The 17,827-nt window shown below is 38.1% G+C and overlaps 1 protein-coding gene across 1 annotated transcript in view; it reads left to right on the forward strand.

Annotated features, from left to right (window-relative positions):
* The first annotated feature begins 2,643 nt into the window (after positions 1 to 2,643).
* Positions 2,644 to 17,827, forward strand: part of COL21A1 (collagen type XXI alpha 1 chain) — a 199,054-nt gene continuing 183,870 nt past the window's right edge. Inside the window, exon 1 of the mRNA XM_053222660.1 lies at positions 2,644 to 2,774. The gene's annotated coding sequence lies outside the window, so the exon portion shown is untranslated. The remainder of the gene's footprint in view (positions 2,775 to 17,827) is intronic.

Below are 17,827 nucleotides of genomic sequence, written 5' to 3' on the forward strand. Positions count from 1 at the left end.
ATTTTTGAGTTAAGGCATACTCCTCAGCAAGGCCTCTTTATTTAAAACATTGGTTCCTGCTACAAATGGCTGGTCACATTTTTCTATGGCTTTCACTCATCTTTTGGAGACTGGCCTTCTTTCCTTATTTGTGGTCCCCTCACACACCAACAATCATACCTGTTTTTCTATCACTGAGCAACACTGACAGAAATGGTGTTGGTCTATGTCTTCCTGTAAAAAATTAGTACATTTTCATTGTAAATACTTTTAAAATATAGGAAAGTTAGAGAAGAAAATAAGAATTATTCATAATAGAGCTCTTACACTTTTAGCATCTTGGTATATTCTAAGCATGCATTTGGTTCATGCCTATACTTATTTGTGAAGTTGGAGATGGCTTCCCAGTGAGTTTTTATTCTCCCTCTTTAATTTTTTTTCTTGTAACTTTGAATTATGAGAATTTCTCTACATGATTAAATATTTGTTAAAAAACATTTTAATGACTTATATTGTTCCAACCAATGGGTTCATAATGATTTTTTACTATGGTAAAAATTGGACTTTGTTTTTTTTTCAGTTTTGTGAATAGTATGACACTGAGAACATTGCACATAAATCTTTAGGCACGTTCTGACTTCCCTGGGACATATACTTAAAAGGAGGATTTTATTGGGCGAAGGCTTTTATCTTTGAAGATCTTTTATAAAGATTGCTAAATTATTTTTCAAAAAATTTGAGCATATTCAATAAATGTTAGAGTACATTGTTTATAATGGATTGAAATAGAAGTTTCTCCTGACCTACATGGAAAATTTTCTAAATGAGATTCATCCATAAAACAACATCTTTGCTGAGAAAGCCATGGGAAGAAAGTTCACATGAGTAGGCTATTATGTAGCCTGGTAAGTGGATACAGCATATTCTTATTTTTTTATAGTGATGAAGGGGATTATTGACATAAATAATTTTTAAGAACCGGAGTTCATTAACTCAGTGGCCCTGTAGTAGGTTTGCAACATGGTTTGAGATGGCAAGGAGTCTTATTTACTGTATAAGGAAGGATCATTTTTGTTGGAGGAACATAATCCATCATCTGGGTAACTTGTGTACAGATGATAGCCTTCTTTGCAAGATGGTTAACATCAACGTACACATTTCTGGGGAAACATCAATGTACACATTTCTGGGGAAACCTTCCTATATTGAAACTTGTGAGAGCTAAACAAGTGTCTGGATCTGGTTTACATAATTGAGCATGTAATCAATGCATCTGGAAGAAGTCTACATGCTGCTCAAGGCTCTGCATTCTGGTCTGAGCACAGAGGAGCGTTTCCCATCGTAAGCTGGACACACTGAACCATTTATATCAGGTATCTGGCATCCAGGGGTCTTCTCATGTTTCATAATAATAGAACAATAGAAAAATGGCTCTATTCTTTGTACCTTTGTTTGTGATTTTCTTTTTTTTTCTCTGGGAACATTTGTTCTAAACTTACTTTCTCTTATTATAGAAAGACCATGTGTGTAAGAGATGATAAAATCTTATTTTAAAATGAAACTTACCACCAACCCCCAATAGGAGCTAATGTCTCTCTCTCCAGCTTAAAATTTTCCAGTTTTTTTTTCTTCTTTCTTTCAGGGTTCCATGAAAATCTTCATTGCTACCTATAATTGTAATACAATTTTGATGGCAACCAATACTAAGTCTTTCTGAAGCGCTTCTCTAATCTGGGAACACAGACTTTTTGTGTGTGACCCCAATCAACAGTTGCTTATTTGGCATTCCTGGAACTATAATTTGAAGGCACCAGGGCTTTTAGAATTCCTCCAAAAATACTTAGAATGGAAACTTACCACTTAGAAAACAGCAATTCTAAAAACCCACTCACGTCATCTTCCAAAACAACAGTGAAATTATTCCATTTTAAAGATTTTCTAAGAGTTTCTAGAATTCAATAGTTCTCCTTTTTGAACTCACAGATTATTTTTTTCTCCATACCCACTTATGACACTTGACCTTTTCTTGGAGTATTGGAGTTATTTAATTATAGACTTTATCTGCCAAGTCTGGGTGCCATCTGATTCACACCTGTGCTCAGCCTCCCACATATTCATGATCAATTGATACAAGGAGTGGGTACTTCTTGTATTTCTTAATTTTTCTGTTTGAGATCTGGAGGCAAGCACACTCACCTCATAGGCCTTGGAAGTGCCACTCCAAGTTAGCAGCATGAAGTTAACAGGGATAAAGAAGGAGACAGGTAAGTTAACAGAGCACTGGTAAAGCATTCTCTTGGCCCATGATGAGGAAGAGCATTAGCAGAGCTGGAAATTTTACTTTTATAAAATTCTGAAAGTATTCTTGAAGTCTAGAGCTCACATAGCAAGTGCTTGTTTAGGTCGATGATGATAATGTTGGTGGTGGTTGGGGGTGAAGTTTCTTTTTTCCATATCACACTAATTTTTAAAAAAAACTTTTTTAGTATACTCCCATAGCATTTACCATGTGTGCATTAAATGATAAATTACTTTGTAAACTGTAACTTTGTCATTGTTATTTGATATTGTGACTATCCTTTAAAAGGTCACTCTCTTCAAAGACATATAAAAGCTCCCATTTTCTTTCTTTCTGACAGATTGTGGTCCTGTGTCTGAAGCCTCCCCATCTGGGAGCATCTGGGATATAAAAGCTGCAGGGAATACGGATGGCAGGGCTGTTGAGCTATGACGACTGTGGGAAAGTCTGGTGTAAAGGAATGAACATTCTTGCCTTGTGGGTCAGACAGACTTAGGTAAGTTATTTCACCCTTCTGAGCCTCAGTTTCCTCACACGTAGAATGGTGATCGTAAAATCGTTCATATGCAAGGTCATGTGTATTAAGTTCCTGGCCTGGTCACAGAATGTACAAGCTACACATGTTTCTAGCCTGCTTTCTTTCTTACCTGCAGCCTTTGATTGGGCTTCTCTGACTGCCCTCCGCACAGCATAGTATAGTCACCTGCTGGACTGGGGAGGCTTTGAGGGGCAGGGATAGTGTCTTGTTTGTTTTTCCCCTCCAGTGACTGGTTCAGTGCCTTGGAGACTGGAGGCTCCATGAGGGACAGCTACACTGAGCTGTGTCCAACTGTGCAAAAGAATCCACAGTAATAGCAGGAATTTGGAGAAGAGTTGAGACACTTGGAGGGAAGTAGAATAAAGCAATAATAGCCTGGTTCTGTGCCACCTATTCAAACTTACCTCTTGATGGTTTGGGGCTTAGTCAATACCTGTTGAGTGAATGATATTAATAAGAAAATGTGTAAATGAGCCCCACAGGAAAGGTATGTGGAATTGAGATTAGCTGACCTAGCCAAGGACCTGGCCCATACTAGACACTGGATAAATATTTACCGAATCAATGAAAAAGTAATTAAGCAAATGAAAGACATGCATGGATGGTAACTCATGGATAGTAGTTAAGTAAAATAGATTATTTGGAAGGTAATGGATGTAATGGAAGGTGGTACCCACATTATCTGTGTGTGTTTGTATTCATGTAGGACAAAGGAGGTAAGTGGAGGGACGAGAAGGTGTGTTCAAATGAACATCTGAGGGATTGAATGATTTATCAGGCTTAGTTTCCTTTCATTGCTATTAAACACTAATTTAATTACTGGGGGAGGTTGGTGGTCTTAGAGACAGAGGAGAAATTCTCATCTGATTCATACAGCCAAAATATAAAACTATCTGACCTTGGTGGACAGAAGTCACCTCCATGCTCTTACTAACACCTTTTTCTGGTTCATCTCTTGCTCGTGGACAGTATTGTTCACAGGCATAACCTAACACTCATAAAAGAACCTCCTTTGATATTGTAAAGCAATTAAATGAACACTGCTTTTATTTTGCACCTGAGGTTTGTGAATCACCCTTAAGTATTTCCAGTATTTTTCCTGCACGACCCTGGAGTTATCAAATCTGGCAATAGGAACAGGATGGTTCTCAGGAGGGCTGCCTCAGAGAGGAGTGGCTCTTGCTTGGCTGCCAGGAGACAGGCACTCCCGGCCCCTGCTGTTGCTATCAGAGATTCCAGGAACTGCAGGGGGCCCAAGCAAAGACATGGCAGCCAGCTCTGCGACACACAAGTCCCCAGTCCATGGCAGCCTCCTTCCACGGCCACTGATTCCTAGCCTGGGCTAGGTAACTTCATTCTCGTGCATGAGCATAGTTTATGTAAAGACTAGGAGATTAGAGTTTTTTTTATTACTATTTCAGGAGAGAGGGTGTTCATGGAGGTGGAAGTCTTCAGGTGTTTAGGAAGGTGTTTAAGGAGGTCTGTGGAGGGTCCTAGCGCAGTGGCCATTCTTCACCAGGCATTGGTGTGATGTGGGGAAGCTGCTGCCATTCCTGAGCCTCAGTTTTTTCATTTGGATTATGACCATGCATCTCTTCAGCCACAAGGAATAGGACCTTATTGTCCTAGAGATTAGCGAAAACAGATTTGAACAGGCTTTGTAAAATGTACCATGCTGTATACATACACGAATGTGTAGTTTATATCCTGCATATCTGGAGGAGGGGGAAAAGGGAATGAGGAGAAGGAAGCCTCTCAGGCTATTATTAGGAGTTTGGCTCATTGTAGGGAATGTTGACAGTGCAGTGTTTATAGACTCCTGGGTAGGCAACACATAATGAGAGCACGAGAGGACAAAAATGACATTCTTATAAAAAAAAGGCTTCTTTTCCTTTCCATCTCCAACCCCCTACTGTCATACCTCCTGCTCCCTTTTGGCTTTTACGTAGGGTTGTGTCAGCTGGAATGCTTTTTGAGATCATTAAGTGTAACCCCCAGGCAGTTATTTTACAGTTTTTCAAACATCCCACGGTTATTTTAGCCTATTCACATAAGCTGAATAAGACGGATCTAATGCTCAAGGGAGAGGAGAGTGGTGGTAGGAATTCTTATGGGGAAAGGAAGATGAAAGGTTCTGGTGCTTGTTTAATTCTGTGCTTGCCAAATAGAAAATATACAAAAAGAAAATTGCAATGTAAATAGCACAAAGTGTCCAGAATTGTTTTGAAATAAATCCAGGTTTAAAGGACCTAATTTGCCACTTTGAACATATTATTTCATGCTCCAACAAATAAAAGATGCTCGGAGCTCTTTAATTTTGGCCAGTATTAAAAAAAAACTTACGGAAATTAACCAATGATAATTTGAGTCAGATCTCTGTTGCCTTTGTATAATTAGCACAAATATCATTTATTTGTCAGGAGTGTAAATATAAGTCTTGCCTTATTAGCCACTTCCCATCTCTTCTGAATTCACAAACTAATATTGGCGTTGTTATAGTTCACATGCTTATCTGTAGTTTATTGAGTATTTTCTGGTTTTAACAAAGATAATAATATCTGAAATGACTTATGCACAATGTGATGAAAATGGTATGTGGGTTTCTAAGATCAAGGAGTTTTAGGACATTTTAAGAATCTGCTACACATTAGTGTGGTAATATTAATAAAAATTACTAGTGTATATGGTAGACATTATAAATACATAGCAGTAATAACAAAAATATCTTTTGATTAAATGAGAATACCTGTTGGAGCTATGCTACCTGTGGTAACAAACAAGTCAGCAAAGGTATCATGGAGCAAGAATTAGAGAGGATAATTTCTCACTCACAGAATGTACAAAATGGGGAATCTTGATTGACAGCAGGCTCCCCTCCCAACTGTGGTTGGAGAATGAGGTTTCTTCCATCTTGGAGCTCTCCCCTCTTTAACAGTGGTTTTTCAGGTTGCTGGGATCATCTCCTTTGAATCAATGAGAAGAGAGAGTATGGAGGACCATGCACCAGAGACTTCTGTGGACCAGGAACAATCCATTAGTGGGACCTCCAGCTGTGTCCCTAGAAGAGGAAGAAGCAGATTTGCTGAAGAGTTAGACAGTCTCTGGGGCACTGGCACATTGTTAGCTTTCAATGACATGGCTACTAATATTATTATATTGAATGTCAATGTACAGCTCTTATAACCCCTTTTTATTTTAGGTGATATGAGAGATAATTTGTGTGTGTGTGTGTGTGTGTGTGTGTGTGAATGTGTGCTGTATTGAGACTCATGATTAGTAATTTAGATCTCTATTTGGAAGGGGAATTGAAGAAGGTGTTTATTTTCTGTTCCTTACATTAAAGTCAAGTTTAAATTAACCAGATTTTAAAGTTAATTATGTGCATTCAGCCTGAGCTGTATGCTGTAGAAAATATATTGATGCAACTGAGTCAATACATTCTGTTAATAGTTAACTGAACAAAGGAAAAGAATGGTAAAATTGTTTTCTTTTCTTGAACACAGTTTGAGGTAGCTAATCTTTGTCAAACACATTATCTAAAGAATAAAAATGATTCTTAAAATGAGATTAGTAAAGCACTTTAAATGTCCTTCCCCCCATTTCCTTTAGATGCTATTAATGAAAATATTATGTGTAAGTAGAAACTTCCTTATTCATCTATCATTTATTATCTATCTATCTATCTATCTATCTATCATTCTATCATTCTATCTATTACCTATCTATCTATCTATCTATCTCTAAATGAATCCTACCAGAAAAGATTTAGGTACTCAGTTACTTTTCTTTCAAAGGAGAGCAGCCATTCTAGCATAACTAGAGATAATGCATTGCAACGAGAACAGGAGTTAGCAAGTTTTCTGTAAGATGGCAGGTAGTAAATATTTTAGCCTTTGTATGCCATATAGTCTCTGTCACAACTACTCAACTGTGCTGTTTTTGTGTGAAAGCCCCTGTTGACAATATGTAAACAAATCACTGGGGTTGTCCTTGATAAAATTTTATTCACAAACACAGGCAGTAGCCTGGATTTGGTCCATGCACTGCATTTTTCTGACTCCTGGTCTAGAATGTTCAGTACTTTCTAAAAAGCGTACATTTTCTAATTTTATATTAGATGTTTATGTTATTTATGAAGCTAATTTCTCTCTACAGAGTTGGAAATATTACTGTCAGTTTGATTTTTGATGGCAAGAATAACCATGACCTAAGATAGCATTGACTAAATTCACTGTCCTTTGTCATCGGCATTAATGAAGCTATAAATCATAATTGTGTTGGCAATTTTTGTTAGATAACAGGCCTATAAAAGTGATTGGTTATTCAGAGTAAAATTGCTTTATTAAAAGCACTTGGAGACAGGCTTTAGTAACTGCTAAAAAAGAATTCATAAGGCTTTTGTCTTTCAGGAAAGTTTAGTTGGTGTGTATTTGCTTACTTTTTCTTCTCATTGGTAGATGGAATTTAATTTTTATATCTCACAAACTTTACACTTATAAGACTCCAACTAGCATACAGAATTTTATTTAATGTTTTCAAACTGTCTAGGAGAGGGTTTTTTCCTAAAATGTCATTAGCAAGTAGAGTGAAAATATAAAAAGCAACCCTGTGCACCCTGCAGAAGCACATAAAGAGGTCTAATTAAATGACACAGATGGAAGCAGGCCCCCTGTTCACTGAATTAAGATGACACGATCTGTCACATATGGGAACTATGAGATATAGAGTCTTCTTTAAGTACAGGGATTTGGAATTCTGATACCTCCCACATTTGTTTATGTAACAAGTGTTTTTGAAGTAGAGTCTAGACCCACTTTGCACTGGGGGTGGGGAGTACAATTGTTTGTTCTTGGGTCAGGCTGTTCTGGTAGGTGGAGTAGGGAGGAGAGAATGGAAAAGGACAGTGTCTCTTTCTTGGTTGGCTCTGTTACAGTCCTTGAGCTGTTAGTTCCTGTTTTTTTTTTTTTTTTTCTTTTGGACTAACACTGACTAACCTTTAGTGACACATATGCAAAAAGCATCCAAATTCTGGCTCTTCATGAAGAACTTGCATGCATTCTATTACCTCTTACAACTCCCCACTTAGCATCTGCCCTGGCAGTCCCCTCCAGAGCCTCTTTTGTCTGGGATCCCCATCAAGAGTTGTGGGACATCCACTTGACCCATGGCAAATCCACACATTGCTGATTTTTCCAAGTTGCCTGTGGACTGCTTCAGTGCCAGCCCTGTCTCAGCCTTGGCATCTCACTCCAACTGTCCTCTCCTTTTGCTCAAATAAGCACAATGGGCAAATCCACAAGACCTCTGTGTAAGCAGATATCTGCCATGGACTGGGACGCCAGTCTCCCCTTGTGTAAGCATCTCAGTTCTCTGAGTGATTCTTTTCTAGTTTGTCCCTCACTGGATTGCAACAGGTGCCTTTCCTTCTCTATGTGTAAAGAAGGGAAAAAAACCTCATCAAGAACTACTGATGGCTCCTGGGCAGCAAGAAAGTCCCATTCAACATCCTCCTTCAGTGTCTTGTGCTAGGCAAATGGTGACAGTGAAGGATAAAAGTGGATAGATTAGAAATATTGAGGAGATAATATTTATAGGACTTGGTGCTTAGATTATATTTGATTAGACATAGGGTTAAAGGAGAAGGGGATGAGAAAGGAAAGCATTAGAGTAGGATCAGGTTGAGAGTTCATGTATTGCAAATTCAGTTTTTGATAAGTTGAGTTCTAGGTGCTAGGTGGGCATTCAGATGTCAATGTCACATGGGCAATTAGTTACATGTACAGGGGACCTTTGAACAACATGGATTTGAACTGTGCGAGTCCACTTATATTTTTCTAGTATATTTTTTACTTATATTTTTTCAATAAATACAGTAAAGTACTCTAAATGTATTTTCTCTTCCTTATGATGTTCTTAACATTTTCTTTCCTCTAGCTTACTTTACCATAAGAATATAGTATATAATACATATAACATACACACTATAATCTAATTGGCTATTTATATTATTGGTAAGCTTCTGGCCAACAAGAAGTTTTGGGGGAGCTAAAAGTTACAAACAGATTTTTAAGTGTGTGGGGGTTGGCATCCTGAACCCCACCTCATTCAAGGCTCAGCTGTACATTAGCAGCCAAGTCTTGAGGCAGATATAACTTTGCAAGTCTTATGAAGAAAATCTTCTAGGGAACCGGGATAGGATGAAAAAGAAGAAAGTGTCTAAGATTGGTCCTTGAAGAATTCTGACACTTAATGGTTGGGGGATAGTAATAAGCATTCCAAGGAGACTGAGAAAAAGCAGCCATAGAAGTAGAAGGAAAACCAGGCGATGGCTTCCACGGTACACAAGATATTTAAGTTGAAGGCAAGTGGTGGGATTCGGAGTCAGTGGCAGAAGGGTGACTTGTGGATTATTCTATTTATGTTGCTCCTACTGATGCATGAAGCCATTAACCAAATGGAAATGCAAATGAAAATGGAAGCATTATGAAACTCTTGTGAATTTATTTGGAATGTTCATGCTGCTAAATAAAAATTTATTTCAGCAATTTGCTTCCCATGTGTGTTATAATCAGTTCCAGAGAGACTTCATTTATCACAAAGACAATGCTTTATGTGTCACAAGGAAAACATTATAAACTAAAGAGTTTCCCATAAGGGAATATAATTTCATTCTTTATAGATTTTTTAAGAAGTTTGTGTGTGTGTGTGTGTGCGTGCGCGTTTCTCTTTCTAAAGCCAATGTTATCATTTGTTCTTTCTGCTAAGATTTCCTTTTTTAAAAAAATATTTATTTATTTATTTGAGAGAGAGATAGAGAAAAGTGGGGAAGGAGCAGAGAGAGAAGGAGAGAGAATCCCAAGCAGGCTCTGTGCTTGTCAGCTCAGAGCCCGATGTGGCACTCAACCTCACCAACTGTGAGATCATGACCTGAGCCAAAGAGTCGGATGCTTAACTGAAATCGAGAGTCGGGGATAACGCATTTCTTGCTTTCATGGAGTTTGCCTTCTTGTAGCAGTGTAGTAGTTGAGACCACATGTTCTGGGGTCACTTTTCTTGGTTTTGCATCCAGGCACCCCTTTCTTCTAATATTTCTTATAGTATCTCTTATGCTCTATGCTGAGTGAATGCTCAAATATCAGGAAAATGTTTAAATAACTGCCTAAATTGTATGAAGCATATTATAAAGAGAATGTTAAACAGCTGTTTTCCATTTCTCCTGATAGAAAACAAGAACACAGCTTCATCTTTAGCCATAGAGATGTGGGTAACAACAAAATGGAACCTTTGCCTAGAACAGAGTGAACAATGGTGGGTTCCTGGAGTACAGACTAAAACATGGCTTAAATGAACCATGATTTGGAGATATTATGGGGCACACTTTTGACTTCCTTGGCTGTGGGCATTGTTACAAGTGGAAATGTCTTTTGGAATGTACAGTTTTGAATTTCTCTCTGACTTAAGCATCTTGTGATTGAATATGGTGAGGCTTCCACAATTCAATACCAATGTACTTTTTAAGCCTTATTTCCTACCACTCCCTTATTTCAACCTTCCATTTCAGTATGGAAGCCAAATATGGCTTTTGTGCTACTGGGTCAAACTTTTTTCTAGATCTTTAAAAAATCTAGCACAGATGTCACTTCTGCCATGGAACCTTCCACAGCACCCAATAAAATATAATCTCTCTTTCCTACTGATCTCTTTAACTTTTCCTGAAATACCACTTATTTAAGCCTAAACATATTCATTCACTCAGTAAATATTCACTATGTTTACTATGTGTCAGACTATATTTGTGATGGGTTCTGGGGAGAAAGCATTTCTTGCTTTCGTGGAGTTTGCATTCTTGTAGCAGTGTAGTGGTTGAGACCACATGTTCTGGGGGCCACATTTCCTGGTTTGTATCCCGGTTAGTTTCTAGCTGTGTAATCTTGTTTAATTGTTATATTTCTGTGCATTAATTGCTTTAGCTGAAAGCTGAAATAAATCACAACTACCTGAACCAAATGTTTTTGGCATGGGTTTGTCTACTACCCCAGACCCACATTTTCACCTTGTTTTCTAGCTGGAGCAGTCCTTGTAACCGCTTGTCTTCTTCTCTTGGGCAGGAAGCCAGGCTGCAGCTACTAGGTCTAGTGTCTACGGAAACACTACTTCCAGTCTAATTGGAGACTGGGATGAACTTTTCAGAGAATAGTACTTTTCTGCCTCTCTCAGTATCTCTTGATTTCCTGTGAGCATGTCACAAAACCATGGCCAGCTCTGTATGCCAGTTCCTTATATGTCTTCCCTGTCCTTCCTGCCCCTTTGGCCTCTTCTTAGGCTCCAGTGCTTCTGGGATTGCCCACTGAATAGAAGACTAGCATATACATTTTCATCTTAGGCTCTGTTTTCTAGGGAGCTTGGGCTGCAATACCACCTCATTGGCTTATTGGGAGGATTAAATGGAAAGTGCTCAGAACAGTCCCTGGTGGAGAGTAGAAAATAAATGCTAGCTATTATTGTGACAAAAGCAAATGAGAACACAGTAGAGGGTCTAGGTTGAAAGAAGGAAGGTTATTTAAGGATTCTTGGAAGAAATGCTGTTTAAGCCAAGACCTGAAGGTTGAGCAGCCAAATGTAGGATTTGGCAGTGGGGTGCATTTGTGGTGAATATGCCAGGCAGAAGGAGCCTTATGTTTCAAAGCCTGGGGTTAAGAAAGAGCCTAGGTTTGAGTAACCAGTTACATTAATAACTAAAATTCTTATCTGTTGTATTCATTTGTAGTTATTTATATATGTGTGTCTAGCAGAGACAGTAAGGTTTATCAAATATTCTACTTTTTTCCTTATCTTTCCCAATCCTCTTGCAGTTCTGGATAATGAAATGTGAAGGAAATGACATGAGTCACTCCTGGGCTGAGGCAGGGTAAAGTCTACATTTTTCCTCCACGATAGTGACCAGAGACCACATGTTCCAGAGAGATGGGATACAACATGATAAAGCTGCTATCACTAAGTTTCTTGAGTAATTCCGTAGGTAAAGCAGAGGGTCCTGCTTGTGGTGAGAATAAGAAATAATTCTTTGTTGAATAATGCCACCAGAATTTGGGACTGGTTTGTTATTGCAGCATAACTTAGTTTAACCTGACTAATACAATGATTAATCTTCCCGACTGCAGTGTTAGCTTCTGGATTAGAGCCATGCCTAGGGTGAGGCAAGAGAGATGCCTGTGGTACAAAATTGAAGGAGGCACTTCCTTTCAGGTTTATGCAAGTGGGTGACATTATGACCAAAGCAGATTAAGTGAGAGGGAAAGTGTGGGAGAAGAGGTCTGAGAGGTTGTAACTTCGAAGACCATTGGAAGATCATTGGATTTTTAGTGGAATTATATTCTTTAAAGATCTAATTGGCTTTATTAAATGATTCATGAATCAGGCAGCATCCCATCTTGCAAGAGGAGAGGTGCTCCCTGTAGTGGAATTATGGTTAACTCCTTATTTGCTACAAAATAAGGCAAGAAAACCAAAAGACAAAGGAGTTCATTTAGACAGTGAAAATTTGCTTTTATTATTTAAGGCAAAATTGTACTCCAAAAACAGTCTTCTTTGGGAAGAAAGTTATCTTTCATTTCCACTTTCTAAAGAATCTTCACTCAAGTTACACATTGCCTGTAATGTTTAACAGTACCTCACAACTTTCTTTTGGGTTAAATCCATGGTTATAGAGGAATCACTCCATCAGGTATTGAGTCATTTCTTGAAGGAGGATAAAAAATAATTCAGTTTGAGCCTAGGTTCCTGAATAATATTCTCCTGTGAAACCAGACTCATTATTTGGTTAAAACTTTCTGCCTTTTCCCTGTTGTTGAATTTGAAACATGCTGTGTATGTGCGTGGTGGAGTGGCAGTGGGTCACTCCTGCTGGGTTAGAATCCAAATGTTAACGTGAGAAAGAATGTCATGCTTTTCCCCCTTGATAAAGAGACTTATCTGAAAATTTCCAGAAAAAACCCAGAATACCATAATGTAGCCTGGAAACCAATAAATACTGAACTGGCCATATATTTCTTTAAGCTCTAGTTATATGGGGCACGTATTTACAATCTAAAATAATAGGTTTCATGAAGGCTGTTGTAACCTGAAGCAATATTTTATTCTGTATGCTTTGTAGACTGGCTGTAGAAATTTGCTTTTGGAAAAAGTAGATGTTTTTCTAAGAAGCTATTAATTGAATTAAAGGTTAATGCAGAACTCCCTGGTGATTGGACATTTGAAAGATATTGCCAAAAGAGAAACAATGAGATGCATTCAGAGAAGACTGTATATTGGATGTGCTCAATTCTTAGAAAAATAAATGTGGGAACATCTAATCTCATCACAGTTGGATACATATGTTTTTGCAAATGGAATGTAATTTTCTAAAAATGTCAGCTGTGTATGTCTCATGGATACTGAAAACATATGCTAATTTTTGGCAGAAGCCAAGGAAAGCTATGGTGCTTTTAATTTAAATTTAAATACACAGTTGGTGAGTGAGCACTCAGTAATGATGGGAATGCATTAGAGTGATAGCACATGTGGCGAGGAATCAGAGAGATTGATAGAAAGAGAAGCAGCAAGTGGAGAAGGAGGGAGTTGAAGGCACTCAGTAGTCTAAGTAGAAATGCAAATGGCGGCAGTGCTAGAGCAGCCAGGACAATATAGTGGAACCTGGGCCAGAATGGGCCAGATTTAGTCTGAGACCGTCACCATCCAATGCAGAATGATTTGAGGGATGCTAAGCATATTAGTTTCCCCACCTCCACTTTCCCAATCAGCTCTTCTATTAGCCAGGTCAGGGTATCTCCAAGAGTGTTCCTTGGGAACACTGCTTCTGCTGGATGTTTTTGATATTTATGTGTTTCTATTAAAACAAAGTACAGAGGCAGGGAGGGGGCAATACAGAGGGAAGTCACAAATAAATTTGGGGTACAATGAATTACACAAGTTAAATGGGTTACCTTTACTTTTGGACTTTGCAAAGCCTTTAAAAGCCTTTATATTTATGAATATATATTATGAATCATGAGTCTCAACAATGGAATACTGTAAGCAGCATCTCTCAAAATGATCTGAACATAGATCTTATTTTCCCCCCTGCAATAGCTCCTAAGACAAGTGTTTGTGAAATACACTTGGGAAATGCTGGCTCAGATGCCTGAAATTTGTCCGTCAGCTAATTATTCAATTGAGTTAAGATATTAAGATTCCAACCCCCCTTTTAAAATAAATATAAAGATATTTCTGGAGGTCCTACAGAATGAGTCCTTATCTAGTATGTACACCACAGCACTGACACAGCAGGTGACAGGCTGCTTGTTAACTGACCAGGAGCCAATAGCAGGTGAGCAAGAGATGAGGGAATGGGGTGCGTGCAGGTGGACTTTGAATGGCAAGCCTCGGAGGTTAGAGAAAGTATATTGGAGATGAAGACAGAGGGAAGTAGTTGGAGGATTTTTAATGCCAGGACGGGGAGCTGGGGCAGCATGCACTTACTGAGTAGCTGTGGAGAGCTGAAGGGTGTGCAGGGCTGGGAAGGGAATGAAAAAGTAAGGGAGACACCCTGACTTTGAGGCTAAGATCTAGTATAAATTAAAATAATTTAAAAAATTAATATAATTGAAAAAATGATATGCCCTTAAAAATAAATGAACTGAGAGCTTCTATTTACACAAACGGTGTTGTTTAAATGTTATTGCTGAAAAAGAGTGCAAGCTTTGTCAAGAAATTTCGGAAAGTCCAAAGTTTCTGAGTAATGTTTAAAGAATGAGAAAGAAATGAATCCTTTTAGCCAAAAATGTTGTTCTTAAAATATCATTTTAATCATGGAATTACATATGCTTATTGTGGGAAATCCAAAAAAATACAAACTAAAGAATGAAAGAAAAATTAAACATATCACCCATAATCTCTCAATCTAGAAATAGCTACAATAAATCTTTTAGCATATTATCTTCCAGTCTCTCCTTTGTCTCCTTTTTCCACGCTCTCCACCTCCCTACCAAATTGTATAATTTTGGCTGATAGTAAACATGAACATATAATTTTAATGAGGATACTATAATTTAATCAATCAGTTGGAAAATCTGGCCTGTTACCTGTTTTTGTAAAACCCATGAGCTAAGGATGGTTTTATATTTTTAAATATTTAAGATAATCAAAACAATAATATTTAATGCTATTTGAAAATTACATGAATTCAAATTTCAGTGTCCATTACTAAAGTTTTATTAGAACCCAGCCACACTCACTTACTTACTATTGTCTGTGCTGTTTTCACATCAACGATGCAGAGTGGTAATTGTGACAGAGACAGCATGGTCTGCAAAGCTTAAAATATTTCCTATGTGGTCTTTTATAGAAAATGTTTGCTGACCTTTCATTTAACCAATCCACAATTTGGGGGCATATTTGTTTTTTTTTTAATCTTTTCCCCATTATAAATAATGTTTTAACTGATATCTTTGGGCACAAATCTTTGCCTACTTTTCTGATTATTCTATTTGGGTATTTTCCTAAAAACAAAATTACTGTGTCAAAGGGTATGAATATTTTAAGGCCTCTGATGCATAATGCCAAATTTCTTTCCAGAAAGCTCAAACTAAGTTCTTTTCCCACCAGAAGCATAAGAGAGCTACAAAGATTTTCTTTTTGGCAATACAATCTGTATCCTACCCCACCTTAAACTATTTTAAGTTCAATAATAAAACAGTGTTAATCAAGTCCAACCTTGCTAGTTATGAGGATTTGCTGAGCGGGGGCCGGGGGGGGGGGATAAGTTTCATATGCTCTATATTTTTATCTCTCCTTTCAATACAGCCCTGAATCATGCAGCCTCTGCTCTTGATACATCCTGTTGTGAGACGTCATTGCACTTGCTTACTCCTCAGTCATTGTAAATAGAAGTATGTAATGGAGAAATACCTACCTATAGTATGAGAAATATGATTCATCCAAGTTTGTACCTGATTCTGTATAAATTGGAGATGAGGGTTGCTTTGCCTATCTACATGAATTTACTTGTATTTTGAATGACTGATTTTAGACTTAACATTACAAATTCTTTTTTTTATATGAAATTTATTGTCTAATTGGTTTCCATACAACACCCAGTGCTCATCCCAACAGGTGCCCTCCTCAATGCCCATTACCCACTTTCCCTCCTCTTCTCCCCATGAACCCTCAGTTTATTCTCAGTATTTAAGAGTCTCTTATGGTTTGTCTCCTTCCCTCTCTATAACTTTTCCCCCCCTTCTCCTCCCCCCAGGTCTTCTGTTGAGTTTCTCTGGATCCACATATGAGTGAAAACATATGGTATCTGTCTTTCTCTGCCTGACTTATTTCACTTGGCATAACACTCTCTAGTTCCATCCATGTTGCTACAAATGGCCAGATTTCATTCTTTCTCATTGCCAAGTAGTATTCCATTGTGTATATAAACCACAATTTCTGTATCCATTCGTCAGTTGATGGACATTTAGGCTCTTTCCATAATTTAGCTGTTGTTGAAAGTGCTGCTGTAAACATTGGGGTACAAGTGCCCCTATGCATCAGCATTCCTGTATCCCTTGGGTAAATTCCTAGCAGTGCTATTGCTGGGTCATAGGGTAGATCTATTTTTAATTTTTTGAGGAACCTCCACACTGTTTTCCAGAGCGGCTGCACCAATTTGCATTCCCACCAACAGTGCAAGAGGGTTCCTGTTTCTCCACATCCTCCCCAGCATCTATAGTTTCCTGATTTGTTCATTTTAGCCACTCTGACTGGCGTGAGGTAGTATCTGAGTGTGGTTTTTGATTTGTATTTCCCTGATGAGGAGCAACGTTGAGCATCTTTTCATGTGCCTGTTGGCCATCTGGATGTCTTCTTTAGAGCAGTGTCTATTCATGTTTTCTGTCCATTTCTTCACTGGATTATTTGTTTTTTGGGTGTGGAGTTTGGGGAGCTCTTTATAGATTTTGGATACTAGCCCTCTGTCCGATATGTCATTTGCAAATATCTTTTCCCATTCTGTCAGTTGCCTTTTAGTTTTGTTGATGGTTTCCTTTGCAGTGCAGAAGCTTTTTATCTTTATGAGGTCCTAATAGTTCATTTTTGCTTTTAATTCCCTTGCCTTTGGGGATTTGTCAAGTAAGAAATTGCTGTGGCTGAGGTCAGAGAGGTTTTTTTCCTGCTTTCTCCTCTAGAGTTTTGACGGTTTCCTGTCTCTCATTCAGGTCCTTCATCCATTTTGAGTTTATTTCTGTGAATGGTGTAAGAAAGTGGTCTAGTTTCATTCTTCTGCATGTTGTGTCCAGTTCTCCCAGCACCATTTGTTAAAGAAATTGTCTTTTTTCCATTGGCTATTCTTTCCTGCTTTGTCAAAGATTAGTTGGCCATACTTTTGTGGGTCCAATTCTGGGGTCTCTACTCTATTCCATTGGTCTATGTGTCTGTTTTTGTGCCAATACCATGCTGTCTTGATGATGACAGCTTTGTAGTAGAGGCTAAAATCTGGGATTGTGATGCCTTCCGCTTTGGTTTTCTTGTTCAATACTACTTTGGCTATTCGGGGTCTTTTGTGGTTCCATACAAATTTTAGGATTGCTTGTTCTAGCTTCGAGAAGAATGCTGGTGCAATTTTGATTGGGATTGCCTTGAATGTGTAGATAGCTTTGGGTAGTATTGACACATTTTAACAGTATTTATTTCAGTCCATGAGCACGGAATGTTTTTCCATTTCTTTGTATCTTCTTCAATTTCCTTCATAAGCTTTCTATAGTTTTCAGCATAGAGATCTTTTATATCTTTGGTTAGGTTTATTCCTAGGTATTTTATGATTCTTGGTGCAGTTGTGAATGGGATCAGTTTCTTTATTTGTTTTTCTGTTGCTTCATTAATAGTGGATAAGAATGCAACTGATTTCTGTATATTAATTTTCTGTCGCGACTTTGCTGAATTCATGTATCAGTTCTAGCAGACTTTTGGTGGAGTCTGTCGGGTTTTCCATG

Source organism: Acinonyx jubatus, chromosome B2, assembly GCF_027475565.1.
Source record: "Acinonyx jubatus isolate Ajub_Pintada_27869175 chromosome B2, VMU_Ajub_asm_v1.0, whole genome shotgun sequence".
NCBI classification, from domain to species: Eukaryota; Metazoa; Chordata; class Mammalia; order Carnivora; family Felidae; genus Acinonyx; species Acinonyx jubatus.